General features: G+C 42.8%; 1 long non-coding RNA gene across 1 annotated transcript; it reads right to left on the reverse strand.

Annotated features, from left to right (window-relative positions):
* Positions 1-6,828: 6,828 nt before the first annotated feature.
* LOC148535344 (uncharacterized) lies at positions 6,829-21,621 on the reverse strand. Its single transcript, XR_015875558.1, has 3 exons — positions 21,546-21,621; positions 7,041-7,151; positions 6,829-6,932 (listed from the first exon to the last, which is right to left on the reverse strand). It is a non-coding gene; the product is annotated as an uncharacterized LOC148535344 (long non-coding RNA).
* Between the last annotated feature and the right edge of the window lie 3,766 nt (positions 21,622-25,387).

The following is a 25,387-nucleotide window of genomic DNA, read 5'->3' on the forward strand; positions in this document are numbered from 1 at the left end:
TCTTCACTTTCAGGATTATGACCCAGCTGATGTAATGTGCATGCGCAGCCATAAGCTTAGCATGCATTAGTGGCCACAATTGGAGAGGGATCCTTCTGATACTTCTCCAGGCCTCTGCAATATTGTAACCAATCCAGCCCAAGCTTCATAAGTGTAGATTTGTACAGCCATATCACAGCCCATAGAAACCAATGGGGACTGCTATACCGCTGATGATATCAGAGATATCTGCTGTTAATTCTAATAATGCATATGGGGATGCTATAGTAATGTGTTGAACTTCTGAAAATAGCAGTTTTTTGGCAGGTTTAATCACAAAATTAGTTTGAAATATCTCACCCTAAAAAGAAAAAGTTTCCTTGGCAGCTTTTTCTAGAAAGAAAATGTTTGTTTAAATTGCTGTAACCAGTGTGTGTGGGTGGATTGTAGAGTCTGTATGGGTTAGTGTATGTTTTGTGCAGTCAGGATGACAAAATCCCAATAGTGTTTTGAGCTGTTTATTCCTATATGAGAGGCACAATGTTTTTAGTAAAAGACAGGTATTAGAGTCAGTGGGGGAGTGTTGTTTTTAATAGGGTGCAGATGGCTCCTGTAGGGAGCAAGTCACCTACATACTGGTCCAGCCGGCCTTGATGTACATCCCCATGGGTAGCTACTGTGTAGCTGTGGGATTAGTCTCCTCAAGAAGGCTTCTATGGTAGGTAAGCTGTGTGGGTCATTGACATGAAGGCAAGGGGGGGTTGGGGTTGGGGGTGGGTGATACAGATTCAGAAAATGTCCAGAGATATGTTGCGGCTGTATATAAATATTCAAAAGATTATCAATGTAGTTGCTGTCTCACCATGAGACAAGTCTCTGAAGTCTTACTGCAGTCTGGGTCTTGCGCTGTGTCTGGTGGGGCGGCGTCCCGTATCCCCCAGGTGCACAACTTACCCTTGGGGGCTTTCTTCACTCTCCTCCTGGAGCGTGGTCCGCTCCGATCTTCTCATCCTAGTCGTCCTCCGCCCGCTGCGCCTCTAGGTTGCAGTGCGTTTATGGTTACACGTGCTGTGGGAAGCAGCTGATCGCCGGCTTGCCACGTGACTTCCAGGGTGCCCGCAATCTCACAAGGTCACGTGGTCCACGGGTCTCAGTGGTAGCCTGGCCGCTCACTCGACTCCAGGCAAGGAGACTTGATGTTACTATAGGCGCTATGGGGTCTGGTCGTAGGATAGTGCTCTGGGTGTGTAAGAATGCAGGTTCCAACACTTATCGGCCTCCGGGCCTTCCTCAGGGAATACAGTGGTTGCCATATTAAGTCTGGTATCCTATTTATAGGGTGGTGTTACAAGGCGCCATCTTTGTTATGGTCTAATTCGTAGGTCATTGTGGGTAATATTTGATCGCCATCTTGGAAATTGACAAAAGGATGCCTGTGGCCATCTTGGTTGAGGGATCTGTTACTAGTATTGCATCTCTGTTATGAATGCGATTATTGCACGTTATCTATATATGGGGGATGACATATCTATATATCAGCTGTTAATTGTATCAATAGTAGGTTGTAAATTAGTTTCATTACATTAAGAAACTGGTCGTTCTGGCTGTGGATTTTGCACTATACCTGTGCAATGCATACACTGTTAGTTCATAATCACTGCCTTGATTTCATTATCTAAATTTAATCCATAGGGTTTGAGAGTTTTCATAGTGAAGATCCATTTTAATTCCTCCCATGAATATATGTTGCTGTATGAGTGGAAGACTTTTATACATCACAAATTTCAGCAGATCATTGCTGTAATGTACAGATGAGTACTATGTACTTTGCCATACACTGGGAAGGGGCGTGGCCACACAATAGTACCAATTCAAAGTATGCCACACAGTAGTGTAACCGTATTCAAATTACACTGCACAGTAGTGGCCATTATTCACATTACACCACAAAGTAATATTTCTTAGTATGTCTTTAATTGAGCCTCTTCTGTTCAGTGTGAACTGCTGCCATGCCAGTAACAACATTGAAATTAAGGAATGTTCTACTTACATTTGAAAGCACATCTGTAACTAATGGCACAGGCATTGCATGCTAAAAATCTGTGTTCACTTGGGATCTTCCAGCACTGAATCCTGGGAAAAAGGTGAAGTGTCATCCTCTACCCCTGTACCGCCAGCGCCCATTCCCTGCTGGAGGTTTGGAATCCATGCAGCAGCAGGTATCACAGCTGCCACCTGCTGGCTGCGATCTTTGAAGTTTAGTGAGAGCACTGCTGAGCGCTGCTCACTCTAGTCCCGCTATCAACTTTGCCGGTTTTGCAGCGCCCACTGCCTCTGTCATAGCCTGGCACTCTTGCTCCATGTGCATCACCCATGCTATGCCCCTGCACTCACAGCATCAGCAGCTTGTTGACATCGTTCTCCTCACTGGACGGGGCGCTGGCAAGTTCGCTACCCCCGGCCCACGGGTAGCACCGCCAAGCAGCATTCCCCCTTGGCCAAAGCTCCTGCCCAGCTTGTATATGCAAATTATAAAGGTTTCAATGTTATTGTAAGCAAATAATTATTCCAAATTGTTAGTAAAATGCAAGCTGGTGACATTATAAATATATGAAGATTCTAGAAGCTCCAATGCTTGTATAAGCAAATAATCGAAAGCTCCAAAGTTCTTAGTCTATAAGATGCTGCATGCTCCTAGTATACAGCTAATAAAGAACATCAGTAAGGTCTAGTTATTCATTCCTCCCAAAACAGCGGAGAATAACAGTCCGTATAGTAACTTGTGCTGTTATCTCCTTAGGAAAAATTAACATCTTTAACGCGTTTCTCCACCTGTATACAAAGTCGGCAGTTGCATATTATCCTAATGGAGATTTTTTACAAGCCGGTTGTTTCAGTGAGGATGACATTCACTTTACATGCAAATATGCATTTTTATAGCTGCAAAGATAAAGTAGCATTACATATAGAAGGTCATCTGATGGCAACGCTGCCTCCAATTTATGTGTGCTTTGGAGCGTCATACACCCTTTCAAACATAATCATTATACATAAACATAATATGATTTGAAAATATTATGTTTGCAATAAATAAGTCATTATTCCTATAGTAAAAATGCACAGCGAGTGGCTTAAATCTACATGATTTCAACTGGATTAAATTTGATTTGACAAGATGAAAACTAACTTTCGCCCCATTGGCACGTTTGTGAGAGTTCATCAACTAACTCATAAGAGGTCTAGTAGCTTATGAGGTTAATATGATCAGATTGGGGAATTGCAATCCAATAACAGGGCTACTCATTTGTATAGTACTTATAGTATTATTTTGTAAGTGGACCTATACAACCCCCTGTACATGATGCTTAATTTCTTCCTCTAACTCCTTCTTATAATGTCATAAGCGGCTTCTTGTGATCTATCAATCCCGCTCACATACATACAGTATACATGTGCACTAATGCTGCTAGAAAGTAGGCCTCAAAAAAACTACTGGTGTTCTGCCTCTGCCTGTATACGTGTGGCCACATTTCTAATAGATCTGATTATGCTGCAACATTTATGAATATCTTTAATCATATATATATATCAATTTGACAGTTTAAACATAAAATTTGCCAGCGAACAAAGACAACAGATTGTTCTTTGTTTCTCGCATCTTACATAGCACCTTTATTTCTCATCACCCACTCTGCTAGTGAACATATACTGCTATAATTGTCTCTAATTTTACCTAAGTCAGGATTAGACTCTGAAACACCTTGTTTGTGTGGTGTTTGATCTTTACATAAACACCTTCATAGCCCTTGGGGCGAGCTTCACTCTCCCACAGGTATGATCGTTTTCCAACCTACTGGTTTTTTTATTTTTTCAACACTGAATTATTTCTTCTCTCATCTAGTTGTTAATAATTTCTCTTTGCTATTTTTTTTACTGTATTTTCCAAAATCCAAAGAAATGTTTTCATTTTTTTATACAGTTGTTCCTCTGTTCTTCTCTCCCAGAAATGAGAGTCTGGCCCATGATCAGAGTAGATTGTACTGACTATTGTATTACGGAGGTGGCTGAGCTGTGTTGCCTCCAATGTGATATGTTATGATGTGTGTTTTATCGTCTATTTTGCCAAAGATGAAATGTGGGTACTCCTGACTATAGGATGCCCACTGTTAAAGGTAATAATCTGTTTGCTAATGTGTCTTTAATGTAGGGATGTGCAGGCTCGGATAGGTTTGAGTTTGCACGTGGAGTTCGGATTTTTCCCTCCAAAAAAACGGAACTCAGAACGAGGCAAAACGTCATCTTACATGGACGAACATCATCATTCCTGGACAAAAGTCCAGGAATGATGATGTTCATCCATGTAAGATGACGTTTTGCCTCGTTCTGAGTTCCGTTTTTTTGGAGGGAAAAATCCGAACTCCACGTGCAAACTCGAACCTATCCGAGCCTGCACATCCCTACTTTAATGTAAAACTCATTCTAGACTTTATCTAAAACGGTATGTTATTTATTTAATATTAACCTTTGCAGCATTTTATATGATCGCTTATGAATAAGAAATACTTTTGTGTAAGATTTATGTTAAAAATGCTTTATTGAAGCTTTGTAATGCTGACTTACTGGGGTACCTGGGAGACGGAAATAAATTAGAACAAAGTGTAATTTTTATTTAAATTAGCCTATAGAAGTACTCTGACATTCATCATTCTTGTTCTCTAAAACTCTACATCATTGTTCTTCCTATGTTAGTGTCTCTGTGACATGGCTCACTCAGACCACTAACCCCGTTAGACAGTAGATGATGCACATATATGATCTCCCATCATCTAAGCCACTAACCTCTCTAACATTAGTGTGCATGGAAGGCAGTTTTTGGGGGTTTGGTACGGGATCCCGGTGTTCATAATGCCAGTGGTCAGAATCCGGGCATCGTAATTCCGATGGTGGAAATCCGATGCATGCAGGTAAATATCCTACTCCTTCCCCTAGCCCTACCCCTAACCGGCATTTTGACCGCCGGCACTGTGTGCAACAGCATACTACTACTGTACATGCTGTTTCTGGTGCTAGGTACATTACCCTCCACTTTACATTCCAAACAGATGCAACCTTGCCCATAGATACATGTAAATATGTAACATTTTTAATATTTGAGAAGGCCTGAAGGCTGATGTAAATACACAAATGATGATGATTGCCAATGGTGAATCTGCTGTTGGTGCAGACCTGCACGTATCTTGCAGTAGTTACAACTTTGTATATGCCTTCAATTACACCTATCTACACTTGGCAATTTGGGAAGCAATTGCACCCCACTCAGCATCTGCAACAGTTTGTGTTAGAAGGTAAAGAAAGGTGAGATAACCCATCTCCCCAACGGGGCATTGAGGTACCCTGGGATGCAGGGGATACTTTGGTGAAATTAGAAATTCCTTGGAATTCTGATTTTTTAATATATCATAAAGAAAAAAAGTGCACTAATATTAACTTTGTAGACTGCATACATTTTGGATCCACCTTTCGATGGGGTACTAGTTATTGTTCCTAGCTTTGCAGGGTGTTTTCCCTCTCTCTTCCCCCACCTTTCCATATCTATCCCCATTTTCCCCTCGTCCTTCCATCTGACTCTCTCTCTCCCCTCATCTTCATTCCATCTCTTTCTCTCCCTCAGCTTCCTCCCAGCACCACCTCTTCCCTACATCTCTCTCTCTCTCTCTCCCTCTATTTCCATGTCAAGAATGGACACCATAGCAAATTATATAAAATATATAAAATTTGCTTATCTGAACTGCACTGACCTCTCAGCATTACATTTCAGATGTATGATTTGATGTGCGCCAACCCCCGTGTTTTGGTTTTGGTTTTGGATCTGGATCTCCCATGGTTTTGAATCTGGATTGGTTTTGCCAAAACCTCACCTCCGTGCTTTGTTTTTCGGTTTTGGTTTTGGATCTGGATTTTTCTTAAAAAATCATATAAACAGCTAATATCACATAAAATGGGCCTGTTTTTGTTCCTACAGTATTACTAACATCAATAACATTTATTTCCACTCGTTTCCAGTCAATTTTGACCACCTCACAGCTCACTATATTGTTTTCATCCAGTTTAGGCCCAAAATTTGCACCAAGCTAGCTGCTGACTGTTAAGTGGCAGCACTGGGTGACACAAACACGTGGCAGTTCAACTTCAATCAGGAAACAAATGTTTTTATTATTCAAGAGAGGCCTGAGGGAGTTGGAGTATGTATGTAGTTGAAGGCAGGGCAGGGATAGGAAGGGCTGATTGGTTGTAAATTTTATTTCATATTTTGATTCCGAAGAAAATGTATGGGGGAGAAGGGGAGGGGCGGAGGCATTTACAAAAAAATATTTGACACATTCACATCAGTCCTTGCCCCTGAAGAATCCTTGAGCGCCATGCCTGCTGCTGCTGGGAGTGGATTTTCTCATCCCAGAAGGGGACCAGGAAGACTTCTAGTAGTGCTTTCCACATGAAAAAGCATTTCCCAACCTGTACAGGGACATAAAAAAAACATAGTTAGTTAGTGGCCTCAAAGTGCCACTTAACCAGCACAGATATGTGGGCAAGCGTAATATCTATGATTTAAGGCAGGGGTAGCCAACCCTGGTCCTCAAGAGCTACCAACAGTGCATGTTTTCCAGGTCTCCTCACAGAATATGGTAATAAATAATTAAATGTGTTGGTGAGTAATGAATACACCTGTGCACCAGCTAGGTGGTCTGGAAAACGTGAACTGTTAGTAGCTCTCGAGGACTGAGGTTGGCTACCCCTGATTTAAGGCCTTATGTTGTGTCTTTCTTGAGAATCCTGCACCTGCTTCTGCGGCTAGGAGTGGATTTTCATCCCAGCAGGGGACCAGGAAGAGTGCTTTCCAAAAACAATTGACTTAAATAATCCTTTGCAAACCTTCTGTAAAGGCATTTCCCAACCTGTACAAAGACATTAAAAAAAACAGAGTTAGTTAGTGGCCTTCAAACTGCCGTTGTTCCCACTGTCCACTTAAATGCAACATTTCAGATTTAAGGTTTAAGTCTTACGTTGCATCCTTCTTGGGAGTTCTTTCTTGAGCGCCATGCCTGCTTGCTGGGAGTGGATTTTAATCCCAGAAGGGATGAAGACATTGTTTTTTCTTCCCAACGGACACAGACCTGAAGAGAAAGAGATACATGTAAATAACTACTGGCAGGAAAAAGTGGGGTAATTTTAGTTTTACTAAAGTTTCTAAAAATGAAAAGTGTTCATGTTGCCCATAGCAACCAATCAGATTGTAATTATCATTTCTCTATTGCATTCTACAAAATTATAGACAGGATCTGTTTGGTTGCTATGGGCAACATGAACACTTTTCATATTTAGAAACTTTAGTAAATAAATATACCCCTTGGAGGCCGTTACACAAAAAACTGTGATTGCTTTACTTGAGCTGCCCACCTTCCAGTGTGTACTCAGAAAAAGTTTTCAGCACACCCGGGAACCTTGCCAGTGATCGGCCTGAGACTACTTCCCCAAAATGTTGAAAAGATGATGTCCATCAAAATGAAATACAAATTGTACAAGAAAGACCTTTACTGTCAATTACGTGCAAAAATTACAGAGGTACCTGTAATGGTGGATTCCAGTGGGGACAAATTAATATTGTGTAAAGAAGATGATGTATACATCACCCCAGATTATACTATCACCCAAGCCTATATTATCATCCCATCCTGTGTTGTGTATAAATTACAGCTGCGCTCCCTGTTAGATTGGGGATTCATTGTCCACTTTAGTGGATGTGAGCTCCATTTTAGTCCATATCATCACCACACCTCCTACACATCTTCTGACCTGGGCTACAGGAGAAGCAGCTGCACTCTGGAATACGGTTGCATGGAGTTGCCCCTTTAACTCACTGAAAGTCAGGTAGAGGGGTCATGGGTAGGGAGTACGGACACTATAATCAGAGAACACAGTTTTAGCTGCTTTAATCCATTTTTTAAACCATATCCTATATTTTCACCTTTGAAAATGTTTATGCAAATCTCAGCAGAGGCGTTTGTGATGCCATGGCTAATGCGCACACACACACACACAGAAAAAAACAAACACATTGATTGACAGATTGATTGATTTAAAAAAAACAAAATTGGCACTTGGGAGGGAGAGCACCCGAACAAGGCAGCAGCCTCTTGATAAACAACACAGGCAGCACCCCTGACACACACACACAGAAAGATTGATTGATTGACTGACTGATTGATTTAGTTACATTTTTTTGGGGCACTTGGGAGGGAGAGCACCCGAACAAGGCAGCAGACTCTTGATAAATGGCACAGGCAGCACCCCTGACACACACACACAAAAAAGATTGATTGATTGAATTATTTTTTTTTGCCACTTGGGAGAGAGAGCACATGAATGAGGCAGCAGCCTCTTTATAAACGACACAGGCAGCACCCCTGACACACACACACAAAAAAAGATTGACTGATTGATTGAATCCATTTTTTGGGGGCACTTGGGAGGGAGAGAACCCGAACGAGGCAGCAGACTCTTGATAAACAACACAGGCATCACCCTTGACACACACAAAAAAGATCGATTGACTGATTGATTGATTGAATTAATTTTTGGGGGGCACTTGGGAGGGAGAGCACCCGAACGAGGCAGCAGACTCTTGATAAACGACACAGGCAGCACCCCTGGCACACACACAAAAAAAAGATTGATTGAATTAATTTTTTGGGGGCACTTGAGAGAGCACCCGAACGAGGCAGCAGCCTCTTGATAAACAACACAGGCAGCACAGCACCCCTGCGCACCTACGTTGCTGGCAAGTGTGGCTAACACGCACACAGAAATTTTTTATTTTTTTTCACACTGGGGGTGAAGAGCACTCCTGAAAGAGGCAGCAGCCCCTTGGCAGACAGCAGCACAGCACCCCTGCGCACCTACGTTGATGACAGGTGTGGCTAACACGCAAACAGAATAGTTTTTTTCATTTTTTTTACACTGGGGGTGAAGAGCACCCCTTATGGACAGAGCACCCACTGGACAACACAACAGAACAGCCAGCCCCTATGGACTACAGCCAGCCCCTATGGACAGGACAACAGCTAGCCAGCCCCTATATATGGACAACAGACAGCCAGCCCCTATGGATGGACAGGACAACCGCAGTCACAACAACAGCCAGCCAGCCCCTATATGGACAACAGCCAACCCCTATGGACAATAAACAACACAACTGTAGCCAGCCCCTATGCACAGCAGCAAAGCACAGCTCACAGCTCCCTCCCTCTTCACTCTCCAACAGTGGGATGATGATGTTTTGCCTCCTTTTCAGATCCGAGTCAGGCGGGAAAACCCAAGTCGACTTGGATCTGACTCAGATCCTCTAAGTCCGGGTGGGTACAGTTCTCAGTAGGGGTGTGCACCGGCCACTTTTCGTGTTTTGTGTTTTGGTTTTGGATCTGGATCTTTCTTCGTGTTTTGGATCTGGATTGGTTTTGCCAAAACCACCCTTCCGTGTTTTGGGTTCTGGGTTTTGTGTTTTGGATCTGTATTTTTTTGAAAAAAAGCATAAAAACAGCTAAAATCACAGAATTTGTTGGTTTTTCTGCTCCTATGCTATTATTAACATCAATAACCTTAATTTCCACTCATTTCCAGTCTATTCTGAACACCTCACACCTCACAATAGTGTTTTTATGTCCAAAAGGTTGCACCGAGGTAGCTGGATGACTATGCTAAGCGACACGAGTGGGCGGCACAAACACGTGACCCATCTAGGCGTGAAACTGCAGTGGCAGACAGGATGGCAGTTTGAAAAACTAGGCCCCAAACTGTACATAATGCAAAGAAAAAAAAGAGGTGCAAGATGGAATTGTCCTTGGGCCCTCCCACCCACCCTTATGTTGTATAAACAGGACATGCACACTTTAACAAACCAACCATTTCAGCGCCAGGGTCTGCCACACAACTGTGGCTGAAATGATTGGTTCATTTGGGCCCCCACAAAACAAGCTGGCAATTAATCTGTCCCTGCACAAACTGGCTCTACGGAGGCAAGATGTCATCCTCATCCTCCTCATCCACCAATTCCTCACCCTCTTCAGTGTGTACATCCTCATCCTCACAGAGTATTAATTCGTCCCTGCTGGAATCCACAACCACAGGTCCCTCTGTACGTTCTGGAGGCTGGTCTCCCTGGAAGAGTTGATAATTCATTTTATGAACATCATCTTCTCCACATTTTGTGGAAGCAACCTCCTACGCCTTTCGCTGACAAGGTTCCCGGCTGCACTAAACACTCTTTCGGAGTACACACTGGAGGGGGGGCAACTCAGGTAAAATAGAGCCAGTTTGTACAGGGACCTCCAAATTGCTTCTTTTTCCTGCCAGTACAGGTACAGACTGTCTGACATGCCTACTTGTATGCTGTCACCGATGTACTTCTTTAACAGACAGACGCACGCTTGTCGCTGCTGCTTTGAGGATGCAAGTGCGGCTACAGCCCACACAATTCACAAAGACAGAAAAAAAAAGAAGAATATTTTTATTGTTTGTGGAGTGCACTTTGAGGGTTACACCACCCTTTAACAGACAGACGCACGCTTGTCGCTGCTGCTTTGAGGATGCAAGTGCGGCTACAGCCCACACAATTCACAAAGACAGAAAAAAGAAGAATATTTTTATTGTTTGTGTAGCACACTTTGAGGGTGTCACCACCCTTTAACAGACAGATGCACGCTTGTCGCTGCTGCTTTGAGGATGCAAGTGCAGCTACAGCCCACACAATTCACAAAGACAGAAAAAAAGAAGAATATTTTTATTGTTTGTGTAGCACACTTTGAGGGTGTCACCACCCTTTAACAGACAGACGCACGCTTGTCGCTGCTGCTTTGAGGATGCAAGTGCGGCTACAGCCCACACAATTCACAAAGACAGAAAAAAGAAGAAGAATATTTTTATTGTTTGTGTAGCACACTTTGAGGGTGTCACCACCCTTTAACAGACAGATGCACGCTTGTCGCTGCTGCTTTGAAGATGCAAGTGCGGCTACATCGCACACAAGTCACAAATACATTAAAAAAATAGTTTTTTATTTTTTGGAGCACTTTGAGAGTTACACCACCCTTTAACAGACAGACGCACGCTTGTCGCTGCTGCTTTGAGGATGCAAGTGCGGCTACAGCCCACACAATTCACAAAGACAGAAAAAAAAGAACAATATTTTTATTGTTTGTGTAGCACACTTTGAGGGTGTCACCACCCTTTAACAGACAGACGCACGCTTGTCGCTGCTGCTTTGAGGACAGTATCATATGCAGTGACAGTAGACTTGTCAGAAATTGTTGGCACGTCCTTCAATCCGGACCAGATGTCCAAACCAGCCCTTGACTTATGACACAGGCGCACGCTTGGCGCTGCTACTATGTTGATGCATGTGCGGCTACATCGCACACAAGTCACAAACACATAAAAAAAATAGTTTTTTATTTTTTGGAGCACTTTGAGGGTTACACCACCCTTTAACAGACAGACGCACGCTTGTCGCTGCTGCTTTGAGGATGCAAGTGCGGCTACAGCCCACACAATTCACAAAGACAGAAAAAAGAAGAATATTTTTATTGTTTGTGTAGCACACTTTGAGGGTGTCACCACCCTTTAACAGACAGATGCACGCTTGTCGCTGCTGCTTTGAGGATGCAAGTGCGGCTACATCGCACACAAGTCACAAACACATTAAAAAAATTGTTTTTTCTTTTTTGGAGCACCTTGAGAGTTACATCACCCTTTAACAGACAGACGCACGCTTATCGCTGCTGCTTTGAGGATGCAAGTGCGGCTACAGCCCACACAATTCATAAAGACAGAAAAAAAAAGAACAATATTTTTATTGTTTGTGTAGCACACTTTGAGGGTGTCACCACCCTTTAACAGACAGACGCACGCTTGTCGCTGCTGCTTTAAGGATGCAGGTGCGGCTACAGCCCACACATTTCACAAAGACAGAAAAAAAAAGAACAATATTTTTATTGTTTGAGTAGCACACTTTGAGGGTGTCACCACCCTTTAACAGACGCACGCTTGTCGCTGCTGCTTTGAGGACAGTATCATATGCAGTGACAGTAGACTTGTCAGAAATTGTTGGCACGTCCTTCAATCCGGACCAGATGTCCAAACCAGCCCTTGACTTATGACACAGGCGCACGCTTGGCGCTGCTACTATGTTGATGCACGTGCAGCTACATCGCACACAAGTCACAAACACATTAAAAAAATAGTTTTTTATTTTTTGGAGCACTTTGAGGGTTACACCACCCTTTAACAGACAGACGCACGCTTGTCGCTGCTGCTTTGAGGATGCAAGTGCGGCTACAGCCCACACAATTCACAAAGACAGAAAAAAGAAGAATATTTTTATTGTTTGTGTAGCACACTTTGAGGGTGTCACCACCCTTTAACAGACAGACGCACGCTTGTCGCTGCTGCTTTGAGGATGCAAGTGCGGCTACATCGCACACAAGTCACAAACACATTAAAAAAATAGTTTTTTATTTTTTGGAGCACTTTGAGAGTTACACCACCCTTTAACAGACAGACGCACGCTTGTCGCTGCTGCTTTGAGGATGCAAGTGCGGCTACAGCCCACACAATTCACAAAGACAGAAAAAAAAGAACAATATTTTTATTGTTTGTGTAGCACACTTTGAGGGTGTCACCACCCTTTAACAGACAGACGCACGCTTGTCGCTGCTGCTTTAAGGATGCAGGTGCGGCTACAGCCCACACATTTCACAAAGACAGAAAAAAAAAGAACAATATTTTTATTGTTTGTGTAGCACACTTTGAGGGTGTCACCACCCTTTAACAGACAGATGCACGCTTGTCGCTGCTGCTTTGAGGACAGTATCATATGCAGTGACAGTAGACTTGTCAGAAATTGTTGGCACGTCCTTCAATCCGGACCAGATGTCCAAACCAGCCCTTGACTTATGACACAGGCGCACGCTTGGCGCTGCTACTATGTTGATGCACGTGCGGCTACATCGCACACAAGTCACAAACACATTAGAAAAATAGTTTTTTATTTTTTGGAGCACTTTGAGGGTTACACCACCCTTTAGCAGACAGACGCACTCTTGTCGCTGCTGCTTTGAGGATGCAAGTGCGGCTACAGCCCACACAATTCACAAAGACAGAAAAAAGAAGAATATTTTTATTGTTTGTGTAGCACACTTTGAGGGTGTCACCACCCTTTAACAGACAGACGCACGCTTGTCGCTGCTGCTTTGAGGATGCAAGTGCGGCTACATCGCACACAAGTCACAAACACATTAAACAAATAGTTTTTATTTTTTGGAGCACTTTGAGCGTTACACCACCCTTTAACAGACAGACGCACGCTTGTCGCTGCTGCTTTGAGGATGCAGATGCGGCTACAGCCCACACATTTCACAAAGACAGAAAAAAAAAAGAACAATATTTTTATGGTTTGTGTAGCACACTTTGAGGGTGTCACCAGCCTTTAACAGACAGACGCACGCTTGTCGCTGCTGCTTTAAGGGTGCAGGTGCGGCTACAGCCCACACATTTCACAAAGACAGAAAAAAAAAGAACAATATTTTTATTTTTTGTGTAGCACACTTTGAGGGTGTCACCACCCTTTAACAGACAGACGCACGCTTGTCGCTGCTGCTTTATGGATGCAGGTGCGGCTACAGCCCACACATTTCACAAAGACAGAAAAAAAATGAACAATATTTTTATTGTTTGTGTAGCACACTTTGAGGGTGTCACCACCCTTTAACAGACAGACGCACGCTTGTCGCTGCTGCTTTGAGGATGCAGGTGGAATCTAGACGGGATTTGGAACCGGGGACACACTACCTCCATCAATTGTCTAAATCCCACTGTACTAATGGCGGATACCGGACGAAGTCTAACACCAACATAGCAGTCAAGGCCTCAGTTATACGTTTTGCTTCAGGATGACTGCTGTTGTACTTCATCCTCATCGCTAGGGACTATTGGAGGGTCAATTGTTTAGTAAAAGTAGTGATGTTCCTACTTCCTCTCTGGGATGATGAACAACTCCCAGCAGCAGCAACAACACTAGGAGGAAGTGGTTCTTGATTTTTCCCTATTTTATTTTTATCGGAGAAAGTTTGGTCCTCCATTTATGTTATATTGATATATACGTGTGGCTAAAGCGCACACAAACACAGAAAATATTTTTTTATTTTTGCTGGAGAGTAGTGCACTTTGTGGGTTACACCACCCTTTAAGAAATGAGCCAGCCGGCTCTTTACTTATGGGACACAGGCGCACGCTTGGCGCTGCTCCTTTGTTGATGCACGTGCAGCCACAGTGTACACAAGTCACAAACACAGAAAATATATTTTTTTTGGTTTGGACTGGAGTGTACTTTGGGGGTTACAGCACCCTTTAACGGTCAAGCCAGCCGGCCCTTTACTTATGACACAGGCGCACGCTTGGCACTACTTTGTTGATGCATGTGCGGCTACTGCGCACACAATTCACAAACACAGAAAATATATATTTTTTTGGTTTGGACTGGAGTGTACTTTGGGGGTTACAGCACCCTTTAAAGGTCAAGCCAGCCGGCCCTTTACTTATTACACAGGCGCACGCTTGGCACTACTTTGTTGATGCACGTGCAACTACTGCGCACACAATTCACAAACACAGAAAATATATATTTTTTTGGTTTGGACTGGAGTGTACTTTGGGGGTTACAGCACCCTTTAACGGTCAAGCCAGCCGGCCCTTTACTTATGACACAGGCGCACGCTTGGCACTACTTTGTTGATGCACGTGCGGCTACTGCGCACACAATTCACAAACACAGAAAATATATATTTTTTTGGTTTGGACTGGAGTGTACTTTGGGGGTTACAGCACCCTTTAACGGTCAAGCCAGCCGGCCCTTTACTTATGACACAGGCGCACGCTTGGCACTACTTTGTTGATGCACGTGCGGCTACTGCGCACACAATTCACAAACACAGAAAATAATTTTTTTTTTGGTTTGGACTGGAGTGTACTTTCGGGGGTTACAGCACCCTTTAACGGTCAAGCCAGCCGGCCCTTTACTTATGACACAGGCGCACGCTTGGCACTACTTTGTTGATGCACGTGCGGCTACTGCGCACACAATTCACAAACACAGAAAATAATTTTTTTTTTGGTTTGGACTGGAGTGTACTTTCGGGGGTTACAGCACCCTTTAACGGTCAAGCCAGCCGGCCCTTTACTTATGACACAGGAGCACGCTTGGCACTACTTTGTTGATGCACGTGCGGCTACTACGCACACAATTCACAAACACAGAAAATAATTTTTTTTTTGGTTTGGACTGGAGTGTACTTGGGGGGTTACAGCACCCTTTAACGGTCAAGCCAGCCAGCCCTTTACTTATGACACAGGCGCATGCTTGGCACTACTTTGTTGATGCACGTGTGGCTACTGCGCACACAATTCACAAACATAGAAAATATTTTTTTTTTTGGTTTGGACTGGAGTGTACTTTGGGGGTTACAGCACCATTTAACGGTCAAGCCAGCCGGCCCTTTACTTATGACACAGGCGCACGCTTGGCACTACTTTGTTGATGCGCGTGCGGCTACTGCGCACACAATTCACAAACACAGAAAATATATATTTTTTTGGTTTGGACTGGAGTGTACTTTGGGGGTTACAGCACCCTTTAACGGTCAAGCCAGCCGGCCCTTTACTTATGACACAGGCACACGCTTGGCACTACTTTGTTGATGCACGTGCGGCTACTGCGCACACAATTCACAAACACACAAAAAATATTATTTTTTTAGCATTTGGGGGGAGCACCCCTGATGGACAGAGCACCCCCTGGACAACACTACAGCACCCCTTTAGGACTGGGGCACTGCACAGGACTTTGGAGTGGACACAGCCCCTATGGAGAACTGACTGCACAACACAGTCCAGCCAGCCCCTATGGACTTTGAAGTAGTGGACACAGCCCCTATTAACAACAGCAGCACAGCACAACACAGCCAGCCCCTATGGACTTTGAAGTAGTGGACAACAGCAGCACAGCGCAGCACAGCACAGCACAACACTACTCTGCACTACACTACACTACACAGCCCAGCCAGCCCTAAATCCCACCCTCCCTCTTCACTGTCCACAGCCGAGTGAGAAAATGGCGCCGACGCGGGTACCTTATATAGGTTCCAAACCCGCGAGACTCGGAAGGCGGGATGATGACCTTTTACCTCGATTTCAGAACCGAGTCAGGCGGGAAAAGTCGAGCCTGACTCGGATCTGCCTCGGATCGGGGGGGGCTCGGGGGGGTTCGGATTTCAGAAATCCGAACCCGCTCACCACTAGTTCTCAGGGAACCAAATCCACTCATCTCTAGTGAAATCCAATGAAGATTCCTGTACTTGTAATTTGCAATACACTCACATACTGTACCAATAGCACCAAGACACAGCCCAGCCCACAACAGTGTAGTATATTTGGTTTAATTAATAATATCACATAAAGAGCTGAGTACATTAAAAACCCAATTTGAATGCTTATCTGATTTCAGTCAATCCTCAGAATGTGAATTCAGTCTATCGTAGTAGTAGCAGTAGTAATAATTATAATAATAATACTCATAAAAGACTAGATAATACATTTTATTATTACTAGCATCGAAAATAAGTGATTTGTGCATGGGAAGCCTTTCATCTTCTCCTGTGTGAGACATATGAGTCATGATCCTTCTCCTAAAGAGGATGTTGTTACAAGCCGAGCCTTGTATATGTATTTGTCTAGAAGCTGTCTGATTAGGTTGTGAATAATTTTCAACCTTATCTAGGAAGAGGAAATATTTCAATAATGTGGTCAAAAAAGATCAGGTTAAGTCTCTGATTATTTGATGTTATTTGCAGTGTGATGGTAGAAGTAGGTCATTCTCTAGCCGGCAGCATATCTGCCTCACTAACCAACTTAGAGGACAGACTCACATGCTCACTTAGTTTGACTTTTATCTTTGTAAATATGCTGAAGGCACAGAGTGCACACATAGCAATTTTGGCTTCAATGTTTTGAGGGACCATTTAAAAAATCCTGGAGGTAGTGTCTAGTGGAGCATTAGAAGCCGTTCTATTTGGGTATAGCTCTTGTTAGTCATAAGGACATAATAAGCCTCATGTTTTGAAATGTGTGGAAAAAGTATGTAGAGCAGGATATCACCAGCCATCACTGAGTTAATGATATACTGGGGTCTATTTACTAAGCAGTGTTAGGAGACAGAGTGAAAAGTGATAAGGTGCCAGCCAATCCACTCCCAACTGTCATTTTTCAAACACAGCCTGTGACATGACAGTTGGGAGCTGATTGGATGGCACCTTGTCACTTTCTTATAACTTTTCACTCTGTCTCCTAACACTGCTTAGTAAATAGACCCCACAATCAGTTATTGACATAACTATGTTTCAGTGTATGTCCTACTCCTAAATTAAAACTATCAAAAATACAGCATATTAAAATAGGGGATAAATGCTATTGTAGGTCACAAGGGCAAACGTCTAATATGAGAAATGTTTTGATGTCTTCGTTATATTTTCAGAGGACTATGGCCCTGATTCACGCCAGTGCACCACTGATCGCAGATTCCTGATGGTTAGGCATCTGTGCAGGCGCCTGACACATTCTGTGCATGTGCAGAACGAGACTCCGATGCCGCATGCAGACTGGAAGCAGACTGTCATTGATTGACAGTCTGCTGCCATTTGTGGGCAGGTAGGGTGCAGCAACGGCCTCCGTTTCCTGAGGCGTGTTGCTGCCGTTGGGGGGAGGGAAGAGGCCAGGATCTCCGTTGGTTGAGAGACATTTCTTGGCCTCTTTCTCTCATCTGCGGTGGCCGGCTTGCGTGACACCATGGGTCACTTAGCCGGCCGGTGTACCCACAGATTATCTGACGATGCATTGTACAACGCAGCTCGGATAAGTAATACATGCAGGAGAGGTGACGCCTCCTGCGGCATTACTATAATTGCAAGGACGGAATTGTAAAGCTGCTTGCATGCAGCTTTACAATCCCATCGTAAACTGAATCAAGCCCTATAACCGTTATCAGTCAGACTATGGAAATCCCATGCTTCTATGCATGCCCAGGTCTAACAAATACAGCCACATAGGCTAATGGATCATTTCTTATGGATACATTTCTCCTTTTTCATACTTTTCTTGAAGCAAACAATGAGTACAAATAAATCACATACTTTCACATAATGAAATTGAAGAACAACTGCGTTGTTTGGAATACATGAATATTCTAGGAACGTGGTGGCAGTGGCAGGGTACCAGTGACAGCCACAGGCAGCATGACCATCCTGCAGCGGCGTCCAGGTCCATACATACACATTACAGAAGCCCGAGCATGATTTTGGTAATGTGGCAAAGTGATCAGACTGTTTACCTTATCTCTTTGCCACCTTACCAAGATTATGCTGCTGCTATTGCCAATACCTCAGCTATATTGCCATATGAAGAGGAGAGCCACTGGAGAGCTTTTCAGACCTATGATATGTGATAAAGAGCCCATCAGTTTTCCAGAACTGGTCAGTGTCTGCCGCATTTGCAAAATAACCAGGTAAAAAGAAACTTTGGACTGTGCCTAAATCTGTGGACTTTTCTGCTGGACTGGACCTGGATCTGCTCTGTTTTGCTGGTCTGGACCTACTCTGTCCTTTGATTTGGACCTTGACTTCCTCTCTTCCTTTGACAGCTCGTACAGGACTATAAATATTCCTGGTAGCTGACTCTCTGGCAGTGAAAATCTCCCCTCCCTCTGCTGGTTTGTAAGTTAGCTCTCGAACTATGGCAGTTTCTTTAGTCCAAGGACAGACTGCTGACAAGCTGATGAAACACGTCATATGGAAGCTCCAGATCTAATAAAAAATGCAAATATGCAAGGAAAACAAATACATTATTTTACATAAATGGGCCTAGAAGGACAGGAATTCACCATTAGACTTACAAGTAGCACCTGCACAGTGTTGGACCTAAAAGATTTCTATGTCATCAATCCTATGTGGAAAAAAGACGTGTTGTTATGATCAGGAGAGTCTCCTATTCCATGAGAGTTCTTTACTATATAGAGGCCCATTGGTCAAAATGGGAATTTTGAAGTGGTGGTATGAAAAATTTAAGGTCGTACTTATGCGCATGCTGGAAAAGGAGGTGTGGCCACTCAAAAGGGGAATGTCCTTAAGACGCGCCCTCTTTTAATTAATGTAGTGTACCATACTGTAGTACCCCTTATACACATTATACCATACAATAGTAGTACCCCTTATACACATTATGCCACACAATAGTAGAGCCCCTTATACACATTATGCCACACAATAGTAATGCCCCTTATATATTATGCCACACAGTAATGCTGCTTACACATTATGCCACACACAGTAATGCCCCTAAACATTATGCCACACACTAATGCCCTTTTCAAATGATGCCACACAGTAATGCAATCTACAAATTTGGCGACAAACGTATTAGTACCCCTTACACATTATGCCACACAGTAATGTCCCTTAAAACATTATACCCCACAGTAAGTCCCCTCCCCTCAGCCTCTTACTGTACCCTGTGTCCCTCCAGCAGCCTCTCACATCCCCCTCATGGGCAACCAGCAGCAGCCTCTGACCTTCCCCTCAGCAGCAGCAGGTGTGGATTTGGTGCCATCATTTCAAAGCTGGCGCTGTTTGATAGCAACTGGAGCTCGCTGACCAGCAGCCAATCAGGAGCTGCCGCTGCAGCTGCTTTTTGGCTGCTAGTCTACAAGCTCCAATTATCTCCCGGACAGCGCCAGGTTCTAAATGACGGCAGCGCTGTACTGTTGACTCTCCATGGATGCCTGCCGGTGTGCCAGCTGTAATCAGCTGGTGGTCTGGCACCAAATCCCCATCGGCAGTCACATCTTCCAGCAGGCAGTGGGCAGCACAGCAGGGCTCAGTGCTTGAAAGAAGTGATGGTATATCATACTGTTGTATACCAGTACACTTGTATACAATCGCTTTGAAATTTCGGATGTATTCTTAGTACCGGCAAGTATGAAATAGCCCCAGCAGGGACAAAGGCTCCAAAATGAGTCAGTCCCTGTGAGGAGCTTAGAGTAAAGAGACCATCTCTTTACTTCTGTGCTGGACTCCTGCGCTTGCACTCCGGCCATTGCCATGGAGGGTTCTTCCAGTACCCTCTCACGTCTAGTTTTACGATATGTAAACGATATGTGGCTGTAGGCTACAACAGTAGAACTGCTTGGTAAATCTGACAGCATCATATCCCCCATAGAAACCTCGGAGAGATCTGCTGTGGTCCCTCCATAATACATTGCAGGGATACTAAATATTTGCGTATATCCCCCAAAACATGGTGTTTTTCGGGGGAATATGCAGCAAATAGTTAATGATAAATGGTGCACCAGATCACAGTGCTCCTGGTTCAAATTAAAAAAGAATACTAACCTAAATCTTAACATAACAGCCCTACTCTCTCATATATAGGTCTAACATTAAGCCTTGAACACAACTATTAATACAATCCTTAATCCAATCATTAAACATACCTCAAGATCTAAAACTAAACAATAAAACATTTTTCTTGTCTGCTCTGAGGAATTATATAATGTTCTGTACTTTTGGGATACAGTTACAAGAGTCTTCTGTTCTGCACAATGTGGTGTTGGTAATGGGGAGCCTGCTAATTATCTCACTCTGTGCCCTGGGCTGATTAATGTCTTACAGTGGCATTGTCTATATACTAGGCTGTATATTAAAGTAGAGCTTTTACCAACTTAATAGAATGTGTTCAGACTTCATAATAGTCAGTTTAGCTCAACAGTTTGCTGAAAAACACAAGCGTCTCGCCAATACAGTTCACAGACACAACTCACTTTCCTTCGTGTTATAAACGCAGGCACTCTAACATGGCCCCTTCCACATAATACAATGTATTCTGTTTACACACTTTTCACTTATTTATTTCTTAATATACGGTATAATATCAAATGACTCAAATTAGTTGGCTATTATAATTATCTTGTTTATTTATCCATTATCCATTTTCTGTTTGGTTTTACACAAATCCTTATTTCAGCTCTGTTCTTGTAAATGCAGAAGCAGGCCTATAAGAGGACATGGGACCCAGTTATGGGGCCCATTTATCAACGAGTTTTATCATATGCAACAAGTTTAGTTTTAAACACGTTGCGTATAATAAATGGTGCTCCAGCTGTCATTTTTCAAACAGATAACAACAGAACAAAATGGAAGTCCAGACAGGCCGTAAATGACCAACATCCAATAATTGAGCAATATACAGTATCTCAACCTATTTTATGGGGTCGGTCGGTATCCTAACCTTTACCCTATCCCTAACTCTAACCCTCCCTCCCCGGTGCCTAAAGATAACCCTCCCCTTTAGTGCCTAACCCTCCTCCTCCCCCTAATGCCTAACTCTAACCCCCCAACCATAACCCCGCTACTTACATTTGGGATGCCGGCGGTCGGGATGCCGGTACCGGGATTCTGATAGGTGTAGGGATTCCTGTGCCGGCATTCTGATCACCGGAATCCCAACGGTTGGGATTATGACCCCACTCATTTATACAGCTGATGTGCACTTGATATATAACATGTAATAAATAACAATTGATATGAAACAGTAGACAAGATACAACATATTCAATTTTCCTTAGGGTTAAAATCAGGGGAACATATAGCACCTCAGGCCAAAGCTATTCTGAGTAAACCATAACTGACACAGGAGTTAACTGTTGAGAGAACACCTGCCCTAATCATACTGTGATATCATTCAACATATAGTAAATCGGTGTTAAAGGGACAGTTTACTGAAAACAATACTTTGAAAATAATTATTGAGAACTCAAAATGTGTAACATATCCTATGTCTGCAGGATGTTTTGTTCAAAAGATGCTACTTGGGAGAGATTATTCTACATTTGTTGGCTTTGTGTGATTAGAAATACATACTAATAACATTTAGGGAATGAGTGCCATATTGTACAGAAGCTTGAACTTTGTAAGCAGGTCATGTGCTGCCCCCACCCCCCAAAAAAAAGGTCACTATGATGAACTTATTAAAAAAATATTTTTTATTGAAGCAATTAGTGATACAATAACATTCATAATAATACAACAAAGGAGTACACGTAAAAGTTAACAGAAGAGAAGGGGACTGTCAATGTTAAACTGACACAAAACAGAATAACAAACATCATAGTAAAAGTAATATATAATAGTTGGTACAAGGAAATACATATACTGTATGATGCACAAAAATATCTTTTTAGTAAATTTTATATTTCAGCTGGAAAATGTAGGATTGACTGAAGTTTATTGTGTTGCTGCCAAGGGTTATGCCAGTATTCCCAAGTCCAGTCGTCGGGGAATAACAGTGAAATAATTAGCATCACCTATCGATCTTTTAAAGTATGTCAATCAGTAATACATACGTGTGCTCCAGCAAAAGTATGTAAAACATGCACTGTTCTAGGGGTCCTTGAGGACTGAAGTTGTGAAATACTGGTTAAGCAATCACCTTAGATTAACACCTGGGCTGCCGTGGTCAGTTTTCAAAAAGTTTCCTTCTGAGGAAATAAATTAGGTGGGTATTTTTTTATTAGAGATGAACGTTTTGGTTTTGACTCAGTTATTATCGCCAAATTAGTACAAGTATGGATTTATCTAATTGGCTATCCAAAGCACGTGAGAGCCAGATTGCCATTATGATGCTGTTTTTGAGATCTGAACATAACCGAGTAAAACCGAACTGCTCATCTCTAATTTTTATATTGTTTTCTAAGGGAAGATGCACATGGGGCATCATTTACCACAGGTATTACCAAAACATATATAGATACAGTATATCCATGAATAAATGATAACAATTATCTAGATTTTTTTAGTGGTTGCAAATAATGTAGTGCATATCATACTATCATACAACCACATCTCTATATAAATAAAACAAAGTCCCCGATTTAGGGTTCTGTTCGTTCAGGCTAATCTCTTGAACCACTTGATGGATTTTGATGGGGTTTTCTCTATTCTATACAGCATTGGTCGGGGAAGGTTTATGTGTATGAACAATTAATCTGTGACAAAAGGGAGCTGAGCAGTGACGATTTTAGTGAAGCAAGTCACAGAAAACATCTTGCATTAAGCTGCTGTATAGGTGCTGGCCAGGGTGCTGAAACAGTAAGAGAGCATCTGAAACTGAGGCTTTGCAACACCATCGAACTATTTCCATTTGATGGTGGCAAATGTACCACCACCTCCATGTAAAACACTACCATCGGAACAAAAACATTGATGGTTAGTAACCATCGGATCCAAATGTCCATCCCTATGCTGAACCTGCAGGCAGACTCCAGCCACTCCTCCACCGTGAAGTGCTCCCTCTCCAGCATAATGTTCCCACTCAGCCCTCGGTGAACAGAAAGCACCTCCCATGGAAGTCAGTACTGTTCTCGGACACGGGTACCATGACGAGGAGGCTCAACAGGAAATCCCAGGAAATACAGGGCACTTTGAACAAAGTGGACATTGCTCATTGCCATGTTTGGCAGCTAGGAAGAGGTGCACATGGAGGCTGTGGAAATATGCACATGTGCCCCAGCCCCAGGACATGCTGCAGATAATGCTTATGGTAGCTGCAATACAAATCTCTCATCGATGATCCTCCTGCCCTTCCCAGCACATCCCAGTGGCCATACCCCAGCCAACTGCAGGGCAGCAGCACTGGGGGGTTGTGGTGACACTGGGGAAATGCAGGGGACAGGAGTGAAAAGCAGGGGGGCTGTGGTGAGATGCAGGGGACTGTGGTGACTTGGCATATATTGTTATGAGATGCAGGGGGCTGTGGCGAGATTAAATTGCACCTGTGTGAAGCCAGAGCAGGTTGCTAGTTGAACATAATTATGAAAGTAACAAGTGTCCAGAAGACATATACTCAAGAGAGTAATACAAAGTCACCAGAGTTCACTAAAATTAACTGTGCTATATATATAGGAAACAGTTTCAAACAGCACTCACAGACCTTGCAGCATTATGAAATACTCCATTGCCCTCCTCTGCTGGACGTCCATACATAAACCAAAAGGTAAGAAGGCAGAACTCTGAGACTTCAGATAAGTTGAAAAAAAATCACTCATTTATTTGTATAGCGTTTGCCTGCAGCTTCGCTTGCGTGAATGTCTGTTATGGAGTAAATCTTGGATAGATTCAATCTCTTTTGAGACGGCATTATTGTATCACTATAATAAACAGTACACCAATAGCCAAGAATCCACAGTTTTCTGTTTTTGCATGTAAACAACAAAATCCAATTCAAAGGGCAATCAATCTCAAGTCAAACTTTACTTTAGTCAAACAAATCTTTATCTTGTAGATCCCAAATCCGCTGCTACTTAACCTACAGTAACACTAAAGGTTTCAAGTAACATGAGCAGATATGTAGTATTTGTCTTGGTGCGCCATCTACTGGATTGACATGTATACTGCAATTTCATGAGTCAAGATAAGCTGCCTGATTAGTGCTTAATATATAGTTGGATTGTCCTGCCAAATAAATCTTGAGATATATATATCTATATATTTCTATAAACATACATATAGAACTGTTTGCATTTGGGGTGTGCAATATATGTACAATTCTGTGCAAAAGTTTTAGTCAGGTGTGGAAAAAATACTGCAAAGTAAGAATGCTTTAAAAATTAGAAGTGTTCGTAGTTTATTTTGATCAATTAGCAACATGCAAAGTAAATAAACAAAAGAGAAATCTAAATCAAATGAATATTTGGTGTGACCACCCTTTGCCTTCAAAACAGCATCAATTCTTCTAAATACACTTGCACAAAGTCAGGGATTTTGTAGGATTATAGTCAGGTGTATGATTATCCAATCATACCAAACAGGTGATAATGATCATCATTTTCATATGTAGGTTGAAACACAGTCATTAACTGAAATAGCTGTGTAGGAGGCTTAAAACTGGTTGAGGAACAGCCAAACTCTGCTAAAAGGTGAGGTTGTGGAAAACAGTTTTGTGTTACAGATCATACACCATGGCAAGACTGAGCACAGCAACAAGATACAAGGTAGTTATACTGCATCAGCAAGGTCTCTCCTAGGCAAAGATTTCCAATCAGACTGGGGTTTCTTCTGAAGAAGCACAAACAAATGGACAATGTTGAGGACTGTAGACACAGTGGTCAGCCAAGGAAATTTAGTGCATCAAATGAAAGACACATCATGCTTACTTCCCTTTGAAATCGGAAGATGTTCAGCAGTGCCATCAGCTCTGAACT

This window comes from Taudactylus pleione, unplaced genomic scaffold, assembly GCF_031769625.1.
Source record: "Taudactylus pleione unplaced genomic scaffold, aTauple2 ptg000053l, whole genome shotgun sequence".
Lineage (NCBI taxonomy): Eukaryota > Metazoa > Chordata > Amphibia > Anura > Myobatrachidae > Taudactylus > Taudactylus pleione.